We start from the raw sequence: 7387 nt of genomic DNA, 5'->3' as shown, positions 1-7387 counted from the left end.
CACTGTATGTAGCTTTTTACTGAAACCCGATTAACCCTGATAAAACAAACTGTTCAAATTGAATCAATAAAAATGTAATATGCACAGGTTTTAATCGGGTAGCTTTTATCAATATTCCCAAGAAGAAATTATGTAAAATTAAGGATAAGTAACTGTTTTCTAAAATGCTTTTACCCTGCTAATTCTAATCATCATCATTTTGCCCATTTGTTGGTCCTCCCATATAAAAAAAAATAACTGGTTTGAGATAAAGGTGTGAAACATTAAATTAGTAATAAACTTTTTAAATCTATTCGAACAAGGAGGCATGGAAATCTTTTTCCTGACAATGTCAGCTAAGATTCTTTTATGGTTCATTGGCAAAGACGGCCTAGGGGTTAGGAAGCCTAGGTTGCTAGCAGGTTTTACTTCAGCATTGATGAGGTCATGGAACTAGCTAAAATTAGACATGATTTGAAACTATTTAAAACATGTGCTAACTTACATAAAGCAACGCCCTGCAATGGACTGGCGACTTGTCCAGGGTGTACCCCACCGCTCGCCCGTAGACCGTGGAGATGGGCACCAGCTCCCCCGTGACCCTGTAGGGAAGAAGCGGATATAGAAAAGGATGGATGGACAGACAATGTATATAAACATACTGACCTCTAGATAGCGGCTGACTGAACCAACTTCAGCTAAATTCTAATCAAAATGTTAACGAAATAAAGTTGTTGGAATTTAACCAGCATCAAACATTACATTTAATAACTATAATGATTAATTTAAAAAAATGGTTAATATTTAAAATCCCACAAAAATCTTTTTCATAGCGCTTGAAGAAAATAATCGTACTTTTTTTACTGAAGCTTCTATGTAAACACTATGGATCTTAATGTTAAAACGTTAATCAGACACAAATAACAGGTAAGCTTCTTTACTGTTTGGCCAAGAAAAGGAAAGCAATTTGATATAATCAGCATGTAAATGTTTTGGAACATGAGGCTATGACTTTGTCATACATCTTAGAATTGATTTACAAAATTCTTACATCCAAGCTCCTCAGGTTTTAGTTTTCTTTTCGGATTTAACAACTAAATAGAAAAAGGTTCTAAAGCTAATCCGACCTGGAGTCTTGTTGGCAATGACTAACTTTAAATGCCAATTTATGTGCTTTTATTTTTAGCAACTTAAGACTCCTCAAAGTTTTTTTTACCACACCACTTTATGAAGCAGTTTAAAACGAACTGTACAGTAAAAGTGTACAGTAAAATTTAAGTAAAAGTCAAAATGATGTCAGAATATTAAAACAAACCATTCCAGACATGTGGGGAGTCGGCATCTTAAACTAAGTTGAGGTGAATGTAACTTAAAAACAGAAAGCAAAGGAGCCTGTCTGACATGCAAAGCCAAAGCATTCCACAGTTTAGGAGAGTAACTGAAATGGTTCTGTCAGCTCCCAGTTTGCATTTCCTCTGTGGAACATCTAAAAGCATCTGGTCTACAGATCAGAGGGAACAAAATGGGGAATGTGGGTGAAGCAGTTCAGATAAGAAGGGGCAATATTGTTAAGAGACTTAAAAAGGTGTTAATGAACAGGAAGTCAGTGAAGGGAAGCCAAAGTTGGAAAAATGTGAGCAATTTTTGTAATACCGGTGTGAGGGGGGCTCTCAGGCGTTGAAAGCACAATAGAGCGTTTATAAACCTAGAGCATGAGCAGGTATAGCTGGTTTAATTCAGGTGATGGTTTGTAATAAAATGTTTCCATTAATCTGCTTCATGGCAGTGTTAGGATTAGTGCTTTGACATTCCGATGTTAATCGTTATCGTTACTCAGCGGTACCAGTTTTCGGTACTTTTGTATGTTTATGTAGTTATAATTGTTAATTCGTTTAATAATAAAATCTCCAAAATGTTCAATTTAACATATGTATTTCTCAAAATATAAACTTTAATGACTGTTTTAAAACAACATCTAGCTTTTTGTATTGTAACATCTCAGTTGCTTCAAAACATTTCTTCAACATGAAAACCCTTAACTGACTAGCAGTGTTTTTTTCATAATGCATAAATTAAAACCCAGCCATGAACTTGCTTGCATTTGGACACTGGCTGCAGATGTCGGGTCACTAACGGATGCAGGCGTGCTAACGGTGCTGAATGCAGGAGTTCAGAAAAATTTGGTTCTTAACCAGGTGCTTCCTCAGATTAGAAGTATACCCACCACTGGCGTGGCACTTCGCATCACAGATATTGCAGCGAGCGAAATCTACACCGCATTTTGAAAAGTGGAGCCCTAATTTCCTATCAGCCATGCTTTGTTGACGGTACCAGCGGCTACTGACCTCATTACACTCTTGTGCATGCAATACTGTGTTCAAGTCTATGGGGTCATATAAGTCCAGCATGGAAAATCGCCCACTATTCCACTCCCTCAGTGTCACAATGATGCGTTTACGTACCGAAACATGGTACCGTTTGATTTTACTTGAATCGGTACTCAGTAGTACCGAATTCGGTTGGTACCTATTAAAGTACCAAATTCGGCACCCGTGCTTCATGTGTAATAAGCAGTATGTGTCCTTGATATACACATATTTTATTCTTTATGACAATAGATCTTTCCAAAATATGTATGACATAAACATTTATATATAGCAGTTTTGTATGACAATGAGTGAAAGCCATGCCTTAAATAATAATTCAGCATCACTATTTGATTTTTTGTAATTTAGTCAGATTCACCATTAACAGAATGAATACAGAACCTTTCACTGTGAGATTAGAAATGTTTAAAACCCAATTATTATTGTAAATAAATAATTTTATGGTTGGTAGTATTAAAAGCTTCGTAATATGTACATAACTGTTTGTATTTTTTGATGTTATCTCTAATTTTAGTAGATATAATTTTGTGTTCAATACAAAACTACATCCAACTAAAGAATATTGATTTATACATTATAGGTATTGGTCAGCAATGTTATGTGAAGAAATGTGTGGATGTATGTTTTATTACTAAATGCCATCATCATGCTGTCTTTTAAATAATCTTAAATGTAATAAAACCTCATTTTTAAAAGTTGTAGATCATTCACCAATATTATGTTTAGCTCTTAATGATGGGTTGAGGCTGGACATGCTGCTTGGACAGGGTTATGGGATGGAAGGGGGGCTTTGGGTCACAGGGAGGCGGCCCGCCGTATTGGGCACATTGTACGGTATTGTTTTATTTTAGTTTTGATCAAATTTCGCTGAATCGTATTCATCAGGATGATTTCTACCAGCAGTGACTACATTTCAGTCTGTCCGGGCAGCAGGAGCCGAACAGAGCCTGACCGTAGCTCGCTGCATATTTGTGTAGGAGTCACTACGGCGGGTAGTTTCCACACGCAGCTCCGGGGTGTTGAAGGTGGTTGAAACGGGCCCAACCAGAGACTCTTCTGAAGGGAAGATAAGACATGGCTCCGCCCTCCGGCTCCGCTCCGCTGCGCTTTCTGGAGCCTCAGTAAAAAAAAGGATGTTGGAAGAGAGAAAGCGGGAAGTGGAGTCACACGGCTTGTCACTAACTAAACGTACTGTAGCTTTTCGGATATTTACCACCTGCTCATGAATAAAAAGCCAACTACTTTTTCTTGGAGGTGAGTAAAACATTTCTAAACGTTGGGTGTAATAAATGACTGACGGACAACCCGCCGTGTTTTTGAAGTGGGAGTTGGTCATGTTTTCTGGTAGAAGTGCTGAGTAAACGTGGGTTCGTTCATTGAATTGTTTCTAATAAAGTAGAAACCCAGCTGAGAGCAATAATGTTCATGTTAGTTATTAACTGCCGTGTTTCCCCACCGCACTGAAACTAGCTGTCGACGTGCCTCAGCAAGCCTTTTGTTGCTCTACCCGCCCGTCCAAATACAAGCAGGTCCAGTTGTTCACATGAATTTTCCCACCGCCGCCCCTCTAAACTTATTTCTGGGCGCCATGTCCGTCATTTTCCTGCGCTGCCCATCGTACAGCCCTCCATCTGTTTTCAGGAATGTAGGAGGTTATGTTTACACACACTACGAATAAATGACGCCGTCAAAACATATTCACTTTATGACACATACCAGAGTTATACATTTAATACATAACAGTGATCATATAATATGACGTGGCTTTCTGTAGCTTAGTAAAGTACAGCATGGTTATATTTCAGTCAGGCATTTAAATTTCAACATATAAGTTGAAAACGACATAATAGAGGGAAGTAGCTGCTGCCTGCCTGTGTTGTTAGTGTAATTCCCCTCAGCCACACATCCCTGTGAACTCATCTAATTATGTAGCAGTTTTTGTTTGGTAACAGTTTTGACTTTGTTGTTTAAAAGCCCCTACCCAGACTGTTCTGTAAAAACCAATCCAACTTGCTTTAGATGTAGTTTGTCACTTATACGTTATGTAATGAGAAATGTTCTACTTGTTTAGCTATTTTCTTTATAATCCTTTAATGAAAACAGAATCTATCCTTCTAAAAACAAGCCACACACGCCCACATGACCCTGGTGACATCACAGAAGGCAAAAGGAAGCTGATCAGATGTATTTTTTTTGGCACGCTTGTTTGTTCTCTTTCCAATTTATATCTGTATTAAAACCATTTTTTAATGTGCACTCAAACCACGTTTATTTCTCTTGCTAGTTAAGTATTATGGAGATAATCATAAAATGCTCAAATCTCATAACCACATTTCCTTACAGTGGACTATCATAGAATATTCCTAAAACGTCTCTGTTGTAAACATGGGTATGAAAATCCCCCAAGGGGCGTACAAACTAATGTGTTATTTGTCGTGAAAGGCAACTCCTTTTCAAACTTCAAAAAGAAAGATAATGACCAACACCCATGTTTTTTCCTTTAGAAAAAACTTGAAAGATTTACTTGTATTTGGTGTGGTGGCAACAAAAGGTTTGAGCTGCTGAATGCATGGGAACACTGTATGGATTTCAGGAAAGTCTGGCAGCAAACAAACTCCTATTTTATTAGTGTGGAATATACACAGAAACCAGTCAGATAGAAAGATTCTAGCAGAAATATGAACAGATTTGAACCAGTTAATGTTCAAATCTGGCCAAAATATATTGATTTTATGCACTTTATTAGGTTTGGAGATCGGCAATCAAGGCAAAGAAAGATCCAGCCAATCAAATCTCTGAAAAAAGTTTTAAAGAACAGCAGCATGGTGATGTGTTAACACACTCCTGTTTTCTCCTCCTCACTAAGTCACACGGTTACGTCTTAGTTTGTCAGAATGTCTTTGTGATAGATATTTGTGCAGATTTTATCCTTATGCATCTAAAACTGAAACTGATTGCTCTAAGGTTTGCTCCTGTCTGAAGCTGAAGATTAGAAACTAACCGCAATTGTGTTTCTCAATGAAAAGGCCTCCCTCTGAAAAAAGAGCCCCTCCTCATTTATCATGACAGCAGAGTGCATCATTCTTTCCGCACTGCTTCATGTTGTCTGTGCATGTATGCTCATACTTAGGTCACTTGTAAAATAGTTCTAAAGACTGTTAAACATCACAAATTAACACAACTTAACTTGAGCATTTATTTTATCTTTGCTGGAATAAAGGAGTTAGTTAAAATAGGATTTAAAACAGGCGTGATTGTTGCACAAAGATGGTCATATTAATTATTAAATATTGTTCCTGCCCCTTCATTGTGATTGGTCTTTTATTCCAACGCCACTAATTTTACATGAGCGTGCTCATATCCAGAGCCATTGTCCTTGGATCGACTGACTGATTTTATAAGCAGCTCCTTAGACCCCAGAGACGTCGGACCTGTGTCCTTGTATAAGTTCTTGATTGGCTCGATTCTTGTGTCGCTTGTGATGTCATCGACCCAAATACACACAGACGGTTTTTATTTTTTGGTGGGGTGGTGGTATTTGTAGTGAGGATAATTCTGTGCAGTTTTACGTGCTTGTTACATATAGCTGGGCCTTTATAAAGTAGATTATTTTTTTTTGTTCACAGAGGAAGCGTACTGTAATTGCATTTCCTCCCACAACAGCATGTTTGTTTTATTAATATTTTTGGTTGAAGGTGGGTGGTATTGTCAAAATGCTGGCTGCTGTTTCTGTTGTAGCATTTCTGTGGTGGTTGTCTTACCAAGTTGTAGTTAGTTAGTGAGTCATACAGCACCTTTCACAGCTAAAATCATAACCGCTTTAGAAGAGCATATCAATTAAAATGGATCATGAAAACATCACCCAAATTCAGTGATGGCCTACAGACATTTAAAGACAAATACAGCTTTTAGTGGGCTGCACGGTGGTGCAGTTGGTAGTGCAGTTGCCTTGTAGCAAGAAGGTCCTGGGTTCGATTCCCAGCCTGGGGTCTTTCTGCATGGAGTTTGCATGTTCTCCCCGTGCATGCGTGGGTTCTCACCGGGTACTCTGGCTTCCTCCCACAGTCCAAAGACATGCCTGTTAGGTTAATTAGTCTCTCTAAATTCCCCTTAGGTGTGTGAATGAGTGTGTGCATGGTTGTTTGTGTGTTGCCCTGCGATGGACTGGCGACCTGTCCAGGGTATACCCTGCTCCCCCGCGACTTTGAAGCGGTCTAGAAATGCCTGCCTGACAACGTTTAGTGCTCAGAAGAACACATAGAAGTGGCACAGAGATTCTTGGCCAAATATGTTGAAAATCTGTGATCAAAAGAGTCCATTTATCGGTTCTGCATTTGTCCGTACATAGTGTGAGAACATTAAGAAGTGGAAAAAGCCAATGTGAAAGGCTTGAGTTTTTTCGGTATGACTGTGCCATTTCATGTTAAGGCCACTCAGATCTTTGCAGATTTAGGCACAAGTTTCATAAGAATGCACAGCAACATCAAAAAGAAGAACTTGCGAAACTTGAGGGTGTTTATTTTTGTGCTGCTGTGTTTTCCCAACCTAAGGTCTGAGAACTGCCATCAAGCTTAGTAAAGAACTTCACTCCTGGTGCGAACGTGGCTCTCTGGTAGTTTTGGGCAAAGTTTGATGGAGATAAATAGCCATAAAAAAGCTAACAATGTCAGTTGACTTAAGACTATAGTTTATAGCTTGACTATATTGATTGATCAAAAAGGTAGGTCAGGCTGTTGTGAACCCTGAAAACAGTCAGCAATTAAAGACGGCTGTTTAAGCTGCAGTAAATCTTCAAAGTTTAGCTTTTAGTTTCACTGAGCCATAAAGCAAATCTCACTTAGGACTGGGTCATTTCTATAGTAGACCACAGCTACAGGAAATGCAGCCCTCATGCGATACCTCTACATTACCATCACATCCAAATATCTTATCATTTTGTGGGGCAAGTGGATTCATAGCATACAGTTGAAACCAGAAGTTTACATACGCCGTGTGAAGACAACAACTTTCCCCACTGGCTG

The 7387-nt window shown here is 38.6% G+C and overlaps 1 protein-coding gene across 1 annotated transcript in view; it reads left to right on the top strand.

Moving 5' to 3' along the window:
- The first annotated feature begins 3295 nt into the window (after positions 1 to 3295).
- LOC124868480 (inactive rhomboid protein 2-like) overlaps positions 3296 to 7387 on the top strand; it is a 48348-nt gene continuing 44256 nt past the window's right edge. The window contains exon 1 of the mRNA XM_047365832.1: positions 3296 to 3620. The gene's annotated coding sequence lies outside the window, so the exon portion shown is untranslated. The remainder of the gene's footprint in view (positions 3621 to 7387) is intronic.

The sequence above is a fragment of the Girardinichthys multiradiatus genome, chromosome 5, assembly GCF_021462225.1.
Source record: "Girardinichthys multiradiatus isolate DD_20200921_A chromosome 5, DD_fGirMul_XY1, whole genome shotgun sequence".
Classification (NCBI taxonomy): Eukaryota; Metazoa; Chordata; class Actinopteri; order Cyprinodontiformes; family Goodeidae; genus Girardinichthys; species Girardinichthys multiradiatus.
The sequence above is the reverse complement of the archived record's forward strand: the minus strand, read 5'-3'. Positions and strand labels throughout refer to the sequence as shown.